The following is a 15,300-nucleotide window of genomic DNA, read 5'->3' on the forward strand; positions in this document are numbered from 1 at the left end:
CTGCCCCTACACTCCACACTGGGCCATTGCTGCCTCTACACTCCACACTGGGCCATTGCTGCCTCTACACTCCACACTGGGCCATTGCTGCCTCTACACTCCACACTGGGCCATTGCTGCCTCTACACTCCACACTGGGCCATTGCTGCCTCTACACTCCACACTGGGCCATTGCTGCCTCTACACTCCACACTGGGCCATTGCTGCCTCTACACTCCACACTGGGCCATTGCTGCCTCTACACTCCACACTGGGCCATTGCTGCCTCTACACTCCACACTGGGCCATTGCTGCCTCTACACTCCACACTGGGCCATTGCTGCCTCTACACTCCACACTGGGCCATTGCTGCCTCTACACTCCACACTGGGCCATTGCTGCCTCTACACTCCACACTGGGCCATTGCTGCCTCTACACTCCACACTGGGCCATTGCTGCCTCTACACTCCACACTGGGCCATTGCTGCCTCTACACTCCACACTGGGCCATTGCTGCCTCTACACTCCACACTGGGCCATTGCTGCCTCTACACTCCACACTGGGCCATTGCTGCCTCTACACTCCACACTGGGCCATTGCTGCCTCTACACTCCAGACTGGGCCATTGCTGCCCCTACACTCCACACTGGGCCATTGCTGACCCTACACTCCACACTGGGCCATTACTGCCCCTACACTCCACACTGGGCCATTGCTGCCCCTACACCTACACTGGGCCATTGCTGCCCCTACTTTCCACTGTGGGTAATTGCTGCCACACTCCACACTGGGCCATTACTGCCACAATCTGCACTGTCACTGGCAGACTGGCTACTGCCATTCCTGCTCTGGGCTTCTTGTCACTGGCATCCCCGCTTTGGAGGCCTAGAGTCGGAAACCTGGACATGGTGTCCAAGGTTAAGAGTCTGAGTAGACAGAAGAGGAGAAGAAACCACCCAATAGAGGATAAGGGGAAGAAAATTTAGAGAAGGAACAGACGAAGTGGACGGGCTGTGGCTGGAGCACCTTTCTGTGTTGTAAATATAACATAAGAGTCTATTAGCTTCCTGCATTATTTGCTATATCTGAATAATAACTTATTGTCAGTTCTCCCAAGAGACCTTTAGTCTTGGCTAGTAGGCTAACTTGACTTTAGGTCTGCTTTGTACAGATCAAACTCCTTTAACAATATTTGGCTGTGTCCGAATTCATACCAGGTCACCATTGATTTTTGACAAGAGCAAACAGCTCAGAAAAAATGAATTCCCATGAGATTCATGGCAATGTGATGAGTTGTAATCAAAAGTGGTTCAGAGACAGAAAATAAAAGACAATGGTCAACCAATGTTTTTGTGAATGGAAGCAGATTCCAGTGGTGCTCCAAAGGGCTCTGAGCTGGACCTCTTGCTGTTTGTGGTATATGTTAGTGATTTAGACTTAAATGTGGGAGGCATGATTGAGAAATTTACAGACTATACAAAGATTGGTCATGTAGTTAATCATGAAGAGGGTGGCCAATAATTGCAGAAGGAAAATGTTGATGGTTTGAATGGGATGAAAAGTGGCAAATAGATTTCAATCTGGAGAAGTGTGAGATTATGCATTTGCATGGTGGAGTGACAAACAAAGGAGGATATTGAGAGGATATTTAAAGGAAAAAGAGAGTACATCATGCCTGTTGGACAGGACTGGTGTGACCCCTTTTTCAATGTCATCTGAGTCGCTCCACTTCACCTCCGATAGTCCCAGTCTCCCTCTCCTGAATCTCTGCTTTCCCGTGGTTCCTGTCTGTTTTCAGGGTAAAACTTTCCAGAAATGCTTCGCCGCCACTTTCCATTACTGAAAAGGAAATATTAAATTGGACTGGAAAAACACACGCCGACTGACTTTCTAGCAGTTTGGGATAGCAAATGATTCCCTGCTGAAAAGCAAAAATACGTCCCAGTGGGAAACATTGTGACAGCAAAAGGTTTGGCAAGGATTTCACAGCAATAAGTGTTCCTCCATCCCCAGGAGACCTTCACATTCTGACCTTGTTAGCTCCATGCTGTAGGATTACAGTACAGCTCACAGAGTAGGGAAAGTTAATGTTACTCTCTTCATTCTGGGAATGTTAATAAATGTTGCCTCCTGCATTTTATCTTCATCCCCATTTGTAATACAAACAATGACAAATGATATCATTAACGTTTTAAACTCGCTTACCCGCATGAAGGTCTTAAGAGTCATTTGCTATTTAGACAGTGCCATTTAGTAAGGCTTCAATTGTCCTGAGAACAGAGAGCTCTGAAGAGCCAATTCGTCTCAATAAGTAAAGCAGCCACCTCATTGGCCATAAAAAGACAGATATGTTTATAGAGAGAAAAGGTTTTGGCCTATAAATATAAGCAAAACCTGGAGGGATTAAACAATTTATAAAACCACTCAGAGTTCAAAACTGCATCTGAAATATGCTGTATAAAATGATACTGAAGACATCTGAACAGTGTGTTAAGGAGGCAGTTCTTTCCATGATTATATGCAACAGTACCAGTCTCTCAGCGCTACTGAAACCTGGATGGGTGTATCACAATTTGTAATTAACAATAAGCCCCTTTCATCCCTCCTTTGCAATGAGGCAGATTATTGAAGGGTAGCGTCAGCCTGACTTCACATTCCTTTTCTCGCATACTTATTAAGCCACAAAGTGACTAACTCCCAGTTCTTTGTGACTGGGGCTGGACATCACATGACCTGTTTCTTAATTGTTCTCTAATGAACTGTGCAGTCCTGCACAAATGTCAACTTATCTCAGGGTGTGTATATATACATACATATGCCACAAAGGAAAATAAGATGTTTAGTCATGCAGTTAATTAAATTTGGATCAAATGAGGACATTCCTGATTTTTAGATTGTATATTCTCATATCACTTGCTTGGCTGAACAATACTACTGGTGAATGTTGAACCATCAAAATAAAATTAAACAAAGTCAATGCACCTAAGTAACAATTTACAGGGATTGCCAAAATATGGCAAAAGGAAATCAAGGCCAGACCACAAAAACAGTCAGACAGTAGACCTTTAAATTAAAACACTGGTAGGGATATATAGAGTTTAAAAATCACACATGTTTATTTGGAAGCACTAGCTTTCAGAGTGATGTTCCTTCATCAGGCCATAACCACCTGATAAAGGAGCATCACTCCGAAAGCTAGTGCTTCCAAATAAACCTGTTGGATTACAACCTAGTATTTTGTGATTTTTAACTTTGTCTACCTCAGTCCAACACCGGCTCCTCCACATCAAGGATAAACGGACCATTGATGAATGAGTTGACTCACAGGTCCTCCAAAGGATCAACACTTGAGCCTTAATAGTTCACAATGGTAACATGCGAGGGTTCCAACTCCTGATTATCACGGCTCATCTATGTTGGCGGAAGATGCTAACATTTCAGAGTTGTGAAAAGAAAGGTACCTGAGATCTGCTTAACATAACTTGAGTCACTGCTTGCAACAGAGGAATGGTGAGGGTAGAAAATGAAGGGAAAAGTAAGAAAGTAACAGAATGACGAATGTAGAAGAATTTCAAAATCTGTCTCAGATTGCAAGTTATTATGGTGAGTCACTAAACGGAAAGGGTGATTAATTTAAATGTGACAGTGGTGATTCTAATTAGAAGGCATTCTGAACAAGGGAGCATAACTGTAGCATTAGATCAAGTACACTGAGGGTGATATCAGGAAACATTTCTTCACACAGAGAGTAATAGAAACCTGGAAACTTTCCTAAAATGAAACTGCTGAGGCTGAGAGCCTGAAAAGCTGAGACTGAAAGATTTTTATTAGTTAGGGGTATTAATGAATATGGAACCAAGGAGGGTGAGTAGAGTTGAGATACAGATAAACCATGGCCTAGTTAAAAGGAGGAACAGGTTCAATGACATGAATGGCCTACTCTTGGCCATATACTTATTGGACTTGGTTGTCAACTGACATTTTCCAAAACTTCAGTTTTTATTTCAGTTTTCCAGCAACCAGAGTATTTCACTTTTATGTTGGTGCTGGAGATGTTTCATTACCAGCACGATTGTATGAACTCTGCAGCTGGACATGTTTAGAAAGGAAGGGATTTTCATTTTCAATAGCACCTTATCATATTGTTCAGATGTCCCAAAGCACTTCATAACCAATTAAATACTTTTGAAATGCTGTCACTATTGTAAGGAAAAATGTGCTGGTTTGGAATTTCCACAAGGGCTCTTTGCTAAATGAATGAACGAAGCCCCAGTGAAATAGCATAGACAGTCAGAAAATGGCCATTTATACTATTTTCCACAGAGTATCCATCAATCCCCAGCTGAATGTTATGAGGGAGATCAGGAAAGCCCCATAAGAATTGTGGGCCAGCATTTCTAACTCTTGTATAAAACTACCACCGCACAATGAAAAAAATCCTATAATCTGCCTTATTTCAAATATATGGTTATTGTTAAGTCCCAGAGAAAACAGACTGTGAATCTCATTCATCTTCAATGTTCAAAATATGAAACTATTTGGCATCATACTCCCATATTATAAGTATTAAAAATCCAGCTTGTGTTTCTTAAGCCTTACGTTTTGGACATCAATTCCCTCAGCTTTGCTTTACAGCTTTCTCCCCGCTGACTTTTAGGGGTTGGTTTCTGATGAATTATGTTATGTATTTCATTACGGCAAATTTATCTATGATATTTACGTAGTTTTTGTTGCTGTAGGAACAAAAATAAATGTTGTGGGATTATGTCACAAAGTGCCATGAAAGCACGCCTGAAAATAATTATTTTCATTATTAATATATGAAAGCTCATTCCATTCATATGATATTTATCTGTCCACCATAATAACAAACCATTAACCCAATTATGCAATAACCTTCTCCGTAAAGGTGCTTCTTAAAACTTTTTCTGTCGTCACAATTTCAGGTCACTTTATATAATGCCTGCTAAATTTTGTCTTTAACAGTCCTGGGAAGTACATTGGGGCATGTTACTGTGTTAAAGGCAAGTTGTTTTGTCTGCTGATGAGTAAACACCACTTCTCATTTAAAAGTTCTACAGTTCATGAATGCACACTAAAAGAAAAGTGATATAGTAAGTGTGTTAATTTCTACAATTACATGCTTAGCATAGTTGTCCTTAGCTCTCTGTTGACCTGGAACCTATGGTTGTGATCCCTCATAGATATTACAAGGTAGCCGTGCCTCTGTGGAGGTTGGCCTTTTGATAAATGCAGTTCATGTCAGTGATCAGCGTAATGTGACCTTTCCCATTGCCACTTAAAAACATGACAAAAAGTGATTGAGGTGCTTCTGATGATTCATCTAACACCAATGTTAATAGGTCCTATCATTTATCATGTATGAGTGAATTCCCATCAGTTAACGGATTGATGGCATTAATGGAGCTGAGCAATTGGCCCAAAGACTCCCGTGCATGTGAAAGGACTACGGAAACAAAAATGAAATGGACTAATAGATGTTCACCAAAATTTCTTATTGGTCTTTTTAAACTACCTACACACATGACTCAAATCATGCAACTGGGTTGTACCGGTCCACAAACTTTATAGTAGTCTTTTGGGATGCAATTTCCTCAAATAGTAGCGAAGTTGGTCAGGTAAGATATCCTGATTGAAATAAGCTGGACTGTTGTTTACAATTTGATTTTGTGCACATAATAATCAAATTGCTTCCTGGTTAATTTTTATTATGATTATGTATGGAATTGGAGTAAACTATCAGATGTATAGCTCCCAGGATCTACTTTACATACAGTCATCTCACTAGCTTGTTTCAAATCTACTGCTGTCTCCCTAGTGCCCACGCAGTCTCTCACGAGATGCACAGAGCCTCACAAAACTCCTCCTTTGTCTCTCAGCGCTCTGAAGAAAGGAGTCTGTGTACATTTAGTTGTTTAAGACCTCCATTTGTCAAAACCATTAATTTTTTTCTGTTTACAGAAAGCACCTTCTTCATGTCTTCACAAGAAAATAAATGAAAGAAGTGATCATTCCAAACATTTATCATTCTCTGTTCATTTTTATTTCAAGCCAGTTCACATCTTTCGGTGTTCCTTTTCCTGACAGCATCTCCTGGCTTGGAGTACAAACAGCATCAGAAATAGCAGGGAGAACGTTAAGAGGAGAGAGAGAGGGAAAGGGACATGGAAAGAATGAGGTTGACTGAGGAAAGAAGTCAAGAAAGGAAATGTTGGGAAGTGAGAGGGAAGGAGGGAAACAGAAATTCCATATATTAATGCAAAATAGATGAACAATTCAAAAAAGTAGGCAATATCTTAGTGAGAATTTTGTTTTATAATCAGGATGATTTTAAAATAGTAGCTCATATTTTTACAGCAGTGCACAATATATTTAAAATTATGGATGTTGTCATGTTATAATCAATCTAAAGCAGGAGATGATTTATTTATTCTGTGTGTTCCAATGTTTCTGTCTTGCTAAATTTCACAGTTTTTTTTGAACAGGATGTTTTCCTTTGGCTTTAAGCAACATGCAGTCACATTATACATGCCAGTGAATCAAAGAAGCAAAAGTAACAATCCTGGGGGCTAAAGACAGTTGCCAATATCAGAGAAACATCACAATGAAGAGAATATGAAGCCAGGAGTATAAAACAATCAAGGACATGTATTCATTAGCCTACCAGGGGAGAGATGGGGTCAAAGCAGCACTGAATTAATGGTGGGGGTGCAGGGGTCACGGCATAAGGGTTCAGGTCAGGGACATGAACTGAAGCAGGAGGGTGGCCCAAAGCAGCCCAACTGCAGCATGGAGCTCCAAGCTGTTCTGTGGCCTTTCACAAAGAGGAGAAGCAGGTCTGGCATGAGGAGAATGGAAGAGTTGAGATGTTGGAATTGGTGGGGATTTCTTTGAAAATAACAAATATTCCTTCAATCAGACAAGAATTCCATAATAGTATTAATGAGTCAAAATTGAGAAAAACTACACATTTGTGAACATTGAGTGATCAAAACGAAAAACAGGCAGATATTTAGAAACCTAATATTATGAGATATAAAGAGACCAGGTAAGTCACCCAGTATAAATTTTCAAAGACTATCATCTGGAATAAACTTTGAAAAAGTTGACCACAAATATGGCATTTATAGTTGAAAAGATCCTATGTTATTAAGGAATTTTGACAATTAAATAGAGCTCATCATCATTACCCAACATGGTGGCCCATCAAACTCTAGAAGAACAAAATGCTGCAAGTGCCACCTGCTGGTTTGAGCATTGAAGTTCGGGCAGACTCAGCCCATGCTTTATTATAGGGATTGTACAGTACATTGCCCTTCACTGGCACCATGCCTCATTCAAGTGGTAGGCCATTGAAACAGTTGAAGGGTTCAGCTGGTGACTGGGAAGGCTGGGCAGAGGCTAGATATTGGGATGAGAGGAAAGTAAGACTTCTTTAAGGAATAACAACTACTGCTGTTCCTGGTCCACAAAATAGGTCCTAACAGTTACGTCTGTTTGGAGAAATGCAATTGTATTTTTTATACTGGTTAGCTTCTGTTAGTCATATGGCCTCTAGCTCTGATTAGATGAGATTCCCTACAGTGTGGAAACAGGCCCTTCGGCCCAACAAGTCCACACCGACCCTCTGAAAATTAACCCACCCTCCTCTGATTAATGCACCTAACAACTACGGGCAATTTAACATGGCCAATTCACCTGACCTGCACATGTTTGGAATGTGTGAGAAAACTGGAGTACCTGGAGGAAAGCCACGCAGACACGGGGAGAATGTGCAAACTCCACACAGTCAGTCGCCCAAGGCTGCTGTAAGTGTTTTTATATGCTGTCTGTGGCAGCCATTAAATACACCTCCCTTGGAAGCCAGAAGTTTCCATCTTAGTTCAACTTGGGACATCTATTTCTTTTCTATTAATTTCAAGTTGTGGCAATATAATGTTAAATTTATCTGTTAATTTGGTCCTGACCTGTCTTTTGTGGGAATTTTGTCCATAGCTTGTATTTTAAACTTAAAGAGGCCTGAAATGAGCTTGAGATGATTTTGTACTCCAGCCACCACCCTCCCAAGGTCTGCCCACCACCATACCACTGACACTCCCACTCTTATGGGGAGGTTAGAATCAAAATCTTGCTGCTGATAAGGGATACTTGTCAAGAAGTTAAGCAAAATTGTACTGTACAATATTTGTGCTTTAAAGCAACTTACGTTTCACAAATAATAGAATCCCTACAGTGTGGAAGCAGGCCATTTAGCCCATCAAGTCCATATTGGCCCTCTGAGGAGCATCTCACCCAGACCCACACGCCTACCCAATTCTTGTAACCCTGCATTTCCCAAGCCCAGTTTACCTAACCAGCACACCTTTAGACTGTGGGAGGAAACTGGAGCACCTGTAGGAAACCCACGCAGCCACAGGGAGAACATGCAAACTCCACACAGACAGTCACCTGAGGGTGGAATCGAACCCAGGTCCCTGGCAACAGTTCCAACCACTGAGCCACTGTGCACCTCCCCCCCACCACACACACACACACATAAAGCATCTGTCACTAAGATAATAGCATGAGTTTTCTAAGATTTACTGCAGTGTAGACTTCAAAGCATTGATTGACTTGAAGTATTGATGTAATAGCAGTTGGGATTCTTGTGTATCAATAGGTCAGAGCCACTATCAGCATATCAGTCATTTCTGTGAGTCCTATGTCAGCAACTTAGATTGCTCTTGAAATACAGGAAAAATAATTTATTAATTTTCTCCTTGAAAAATCATTAGTATTGATATAATAATTGACTTATGGGTCTATAGGTTCTGTTGATGTGGGCTCAGGAGGTTTCATGTAACAAAGCAATGTAAGCTGGCAAATGAGTCAGTAGTTTGTTTCTCTGTTTGTATACATAGCCCTATGCTGAATGCATCATTAAATAATCCCAAAAGTAAGCATTCTCTGTGGCTGCTATCGGGAGCAAATTATACAAAGCTTACCGTCAAATCAGTGTTATCAACGTCATGAAGGAATTGCTGATATAATTCATGAATACAACATCAATGCAGTGACCCCACTATAATTACTGTGACTGAAATTCTTGGTAGCTTCAAGTAGTAAAACAGACAGCTTGTTATCAGTATTTTTTTAAAAGCAACATTCTATTTGTTAGATGCTTTGGACAGACCATTATCTTTGGATTCAGTCTGAATCTTCTACTGCAGAATACCAGAATATTAAAGGTAGATTATATTGAGCACCTTTTCCATCTCTACTTGTATCTTGTCACTCACGATATGTGAACTTCAATGAAAGGTTAGATAGTGCACTTAAAGCCAGGAGGGTGTTGTTAAATTTAAGGATTATCTTCTTATGATTTTGGTAGTTTTACAACAATGTCTATGGATTTTTCAAGTAATTGATTTCGATATTTAATCAGTCCCGGTTGGGGAGATCTTATTATTGTGAAAAGAATTGTAAAATGTAGGTGGATTTTAATGTGGTGGGGCATTTTAACCACCCTAAGTGAAAATTCTGTGAAGAAGCAGTCCACATGAAATCCAACTTGCCCATAGCTAAGTTACACTGAAGGGAGTCAGAGTGGGGCTTTACCCCATCTGACAGGAAACCCCGTTGTAGTGAGCCACTGGCCAGGCTGATACAGCAGTAGCGGTGAACTCCACAGGATCGAGAGGTTTGCCTGAGGATGTACACATCCAATACACTGGAGCAAGCGACAATTCTCATTGGCCGACATTAAAATTCATGAGGACAGCTCTTACTTCAGAAAAACAAACACGTCAGATTTGATACAAGACAGACTTCATTTTGAATATGGACCATTGCATTTAAGCCAATTCTGTTGTAATGTTTGGAGAACAGAATGCAGGTGGAATTTATCTGCGCCGCCTCAGAGCTCCCAGGTCATTCATTGGCAGCCTTCCATCTATACAATCCTGCATGGCAGTCAACTCTCTGTTAAACATCACCTGGGCCTGTCCCGGGGTACCTTACTGAGACATGCATAGGAAAAAACTTTTAAATATCCTTACTTTTTGCACTAGGAAAAATATTCTGCTGTGTTGGGTGTCTGAAACCCACACTCCCTGCTCCCGGGTCTATCAGGTTGGTGTAAGTTAGTCACGGAGCATATTCCTTTAGATTTTCTCACGAGTATGGTGCACCAAAAAAACTGAGGACTTTTATAAGACATGGTAGCCCTTTTTACCTCGATACAGACTTATCTGCCCCTCTATTAAGGACTTTTGTATAGCCATGATGATTTTGTCAAATGAATCTAATATCCTGAGAGGAAGAATTACGAACATATGAATGTGCATTAGTTAATGCTCTCAAAGATCGAGAGCTACTGTTTTGTTACACTGAGCTGTATTATTAGTTACTTTTATTCTTATTCCATCCACTTATTTACATTTTTTGTATTTATATGCACATGGGTGTAATCTTGTTCAGTTTGCATTGTTTTTAAGTTGTGTTGTTATCGGTTTATCGTAATATTTTAAAAATACTTTTCAATAAAAATACTTATAAAAAAACATCACCTGGTAATGGAACCCCACTCTGGCAAGACAGACTCAGTTGCATTTACTGTTGCATTTTCTGCTGCATTTACTGAAGACGGGTGAAAGTGACCGAGACCAGTAAGGATTCCCTGGGTCCTGTTTCTCTAACTCTCCTCCCAACCTTGCTGAGGTTGGCATTTCAGTCCACAGTCATCAGCAAATGTCCCTCAATCTCCAGTGTTAATGTCGGTCATCTTCATATCTCACTTACAAAGGTAGTGTTTTATGCCTCGGAGATATGCTGAGATGAAAGCAGATTCTATGTGTTTTGCTTACAGTGCTTTTTTTTAAAAAAAGTCTGCTTCCAGCTTGCTGCTTCAATTTAGCTTCTGTTTCTTTTCACATGCTCGACTAATACCATTTCTCTTTTGGTTCTCAATTTCAAAGCTAAAAGCCAAATAAATTGTAAACATAAGAAAAGCTTCAATCATCACTTGGTTACAACTTGTATTTTGTTGATTAAAAGGATTTCCACATATTCACTGAAGTGCTGAAAATAATAAATTTTAATAAACGTTGGAAAAGAAGAGGATTCTGGGTAATCCAAGATGGAGGACTGGAAAAATTTCTGGCTGTAACAGCTGTTCCTTTATTGAGGTATTTGAGGTGCTGGAGGTGATTTCCTCAAATTCCAGGAGCAGCAATTACTGTTTTATATGCTGTTGCATTGTTTTGGAACTTTGGAAAAAAAAGTCAAAACAACGGCAGTTTTAAAAGGGAGAAGATGGGTAGATTGGGTTCTTCCTTGATTATATGTTTTTTGAGATATGTCTCTTGATTAAACTTAAAATATAAGCCATAACTATTAATTTAACCTGGGGCAGTGTTTTGTAGAGGAATAAGACAGTGTTATTTTCTGGGTCTGAAGATTGTGAAGGAGCAAAAATGGGCTTTGGTAGAGTGGTATGCGCTTCTTGTCAGATGTGGGAGTTTAAGGGTTACTGCAAATTATATCTGCAATAAATGCTGTTGGTTGTGAATCTTACCAGATAAAATGGATCGATTGGAGAGACAGTTAGAAGCAACGAGGAATTTGCAACAGCTACAGTATGTGATGGATGGCAGTTCTAGGAAGGGGAAAAAGTCTCAGATACAGTCACATAGATGGGTTAACTCCAGGAAGGTTAAGAGAGGTAGGCAGCTTGTGCAGGAGCCTTCTGTGACTATACCCATTTCAAACAAGTATGCTGTTTTATAAAATGTAGGGGGTGATGGATTTTCAGGGGAACGTAGCATGAATAGCCAAGTTTCCGGTATTGAGACTGGCTGTAATGTAATGAGGGGTACGTCGGGTTCCAAAAGATCAATTGTGTTACAGGACTCTCTAGTCTAAGGTACAAATAGACGTTTCTGTGGCCAGCAGCAAAAAATTAGAATGGTGTGTTGCTTCCCCAGTGCCAGGATCAAGGATGTCTCAGAGAGGGTGCAGAATGTTCTCAAGGGGGAGAGGGGACAGCAAGAGGTCATTGTCCACATTGGAACAAATGACATAGGAAGGGAAAAGGTTGAGATTCTGAACGGAGATTACAGAGAGTTAGGCAGGAATTTAAAAAGGAGGTCCTCAAGCGTAGTAATATCTGGATTACTCCCAGTGCTGCAAGCTAGTGAGGGCAGGAATAGGAGAGTAGAGCAGATAAATGAATGGCTGAGGAGCTGGTGTATAGGAGAAGGATTCACATTTTTGGATCATTGGAATCTCTTTTGGGGTAGAAGTGACCTGTACAAGGAGGACGATTTGCACCTAAATTGAAAAGGAACTAATATACTGGCAGGGAGATTTGCTAGAGCTGTTCAGGAGAATTTAAACTAGTAAAGGGGGGGGGGGGGGGGGGAGAGACCCAGGGAGAAAGTGAGGAAAGAGATCAATCTGAGACGGGTACAGTTGAGAACAGAAGCAAGTCAAACAGTCAGGACAGGCAGGGACAAGGTAGGACTAATAAATTAAACTGCATTTATTCTAATGCAAGGGGCCTAACTGGGAAGGCAGATGAACTCAGGACATGGTTGGGAACATGGGACTGGGATATCATAGCAATTACAGAAACATGGCACAGGGATGGGCAGGACTGGCAGCTTAATATTCCTGGATATAAATGCTACAGGAAGGATAGAAAAGGACGCAAGAGAGGAGGGCAATTGGCATTTTTGATAAGGGATAGCATTACAGCTGTGCTGAGGGAGGATATTCCCGGAAAGTTCCAGGGAAGTTATTTGGGTGGAACTGAGAAATAAGAAAGGGATGATAACCTTATTGGGATTGTACGACAGACCCCCGAATAGTCAGAGGAAAAGTGAAGAACAAACTTGCAGGGAGATCTCAGCTATCTGTGAGAATAATAGGTTGGTTATGGTAGGGGATTTTAACTTTCCAAACATAGACTGGGACTGCCATAGTGTTAAGGGTTTAGATGGAGAGGAATTTGTTAAGTGCGTACAAGACAATTTTCTGATTCAGTATGTGGATGTACCTACAAGAGAAGGTGCAAAACTTGACCTACTCTTGGGAAATAAGGCAGGGCAGGTGACTGAGGTGTCAGTGGGGGAGCACTTTGGGGCCAGCGACCATAATTCTATTAGATTTTAAATAATGATTGAAAAGGATAGACCAGATCTAAAAATTGAAGTTCTCAATTGGAGAAAGGCCAATCTTGACGGTATTAGGCAAGAACTTTCAAAAGCTGATTGAGGGCAAATGTTCGCAGGTAAAGGGACGGCTGGAAAATGGGAAGCCTTCAGAAATGAGATAATGAGAATCCAGAGAAAGTATATTCCTGTCAGGGTGAAAGGGAAGGCTGGTAGGTATAGGGAATGCTGGATGACTAAAAAAATTGAGGGTTTGGTTAAGAAAAAGAAGGAAGCATATGTAAGGTTTAGACAGGATAGATCGAGTGAATCCTTAGAAGAGTATAAAGGAAGTAGGAGTATACTTAAGAGGGAAATCAGGAGGGCAAAAGGGGACATGAAATAGCTTTGGCAAATAGAATTAAGGAGAATCCGAAGGGTTTTTCCAAATACATTAAGGACAAAAGAATAACTCGGGAAAGAATAGGACCCCTCAAAGATCAGCAAGGCGGCCTTTGTGTGGAGCCGCAGAAAGTGGGAGAGGTACTAAACCTCAGTATTTGCATCAGTGTTTACTGTGGAAAAGGATATGGAAGATATAGAAAGTAGCGAAATAGATGGTGACACCTTGCAAAATGTCCATATTTCAGCGGAAGAAGTGCTGGATGTCTTGAAATGCATAAAGGTGGATAAATCCCCAGGACCTGATCAGGTGTACCCTAGAACTCTGTGGGAAGCTAGAGAAATGATTGCTGGGCCTCTTGCTGAGATATTTGTATCATCGATAGTCACAGGTGAGATACCAGAAGACTGGAGTTTGGCAAACGTGATGCCACTCTTTAAGAAGGGTAGTAAGGACAGGCCAGGGAACTATAGAATGGTGAGCCTGACATCGATGGTGGACAAGTTGTTGGAGGGAATCCTGAGGGACAGGATGTACATGTATTTGGAAGGCAAGGACTGATTCGGGATAGTCAACATGGCTTTGTGCGTGGGAAATCATGTCTCACAAACTTGACTGAGTTTTTTGAAGAAGTAACAAAGAGGATTGATGAGGGCAGAGTGGTAGATGTGATCTATATGGACTTCAGTAAGGTGTTCAACAAGGTTCTCCATGGAAGACTGGTTAGCAAAGTTATGTCTCACGGAATACAGGAAGAACTAGCCATTTGGATACAGAAATGGCTCAACGGTAGAAGACAGAGAGTGATGGTGGAGAGTTGCTTTTCCAGACTGGAGGCCTGTGACCAGTCTGGTTTTCAAGGTTGTTGCCAGGGTTGGAGGATGTGAGCTATAGGGAGAGGCTGTGCAGGCTGGGGCTGTTTTCCCTGGAGCATCAGAGGCTGAGGGGTGACCTTATAGAGGTTTACAAAATTATTATGGGCATGGATAGGATAAATAAACAAAGTATTTTCCCTGGGGTCGGGGAGTCCAGAATTAGAGGGCAGAGGTTTAGGGTGAGAGGGGAAAGATATAAAAGAGACCTAAGGGGCAACTTTTTCACGCAGAGGGTGGTACGTGTATGGAATGAGCTGCCAGAGGATGTGGTGGAGGCTGGTACAATTGCAACATTTAAGAGGCATTTGGATGGGTATATGAATAGGAAGGGTTTGGAGGGATATGGGCCGGGTGCTAGCAGGTGGGACCAGATTGGGTTGGGATATCTGGTCGGCATGGACGGGTTGGACCAAAGAGTCTGTTTCCATGCTGTACATCTCTATGACTCTAAATGATCAAGCTAACATTAATGCGGCTAAGAAAATGACATTTATTTAGTTTAAGTAGCTGAAAAATAACTCACCCTACATGTTGGGTGCAAATTGTTCAGCTATGATTCTGATCCTCTAACCAAACCAGACACTCAAGTTGTCTGCTATCGTGAAAACTATGGATGCATCCCTATCGCAATAGGCAGCACATACCTACAGTCACTGCTATTGTCGTTTCTTATCTGGCTACCACAGAAAAATCCTGCACTTTTTTTTTAAAGCAAGATGCTTAATTTTCACTGTTATCAGATCTTCTAAGTTTCTACTTTATCTCCATAGAGACGACAATGCACTGCCTTAGTATTATCCGAGGCTATCAAAGACAATTTGCAAAAAATGTCAATGACAGACTCATGATAATCGGCACAGAATCTCTCCTTGGATAGATCAAGTCAGTGA

Source organism: Chiloscyllium plagiosum, chromosome 6 (assembly GCF_004010195.1).
Source record: "Chiloscyllium plagiosum isolate BGI_BamShark_2017 chromosome 6, ASM401019v2, whole genome shotgun sequence".
In the NCBI taxonomy this organism is placed as follows: domain Eukaryota; kingdom Metazoa; phylum Chordata; class Chondrichthyes; order Orectolobiformes; family Hemiscylliidae; genus Chiloscyllium; species Chiloscyllium plagiosum.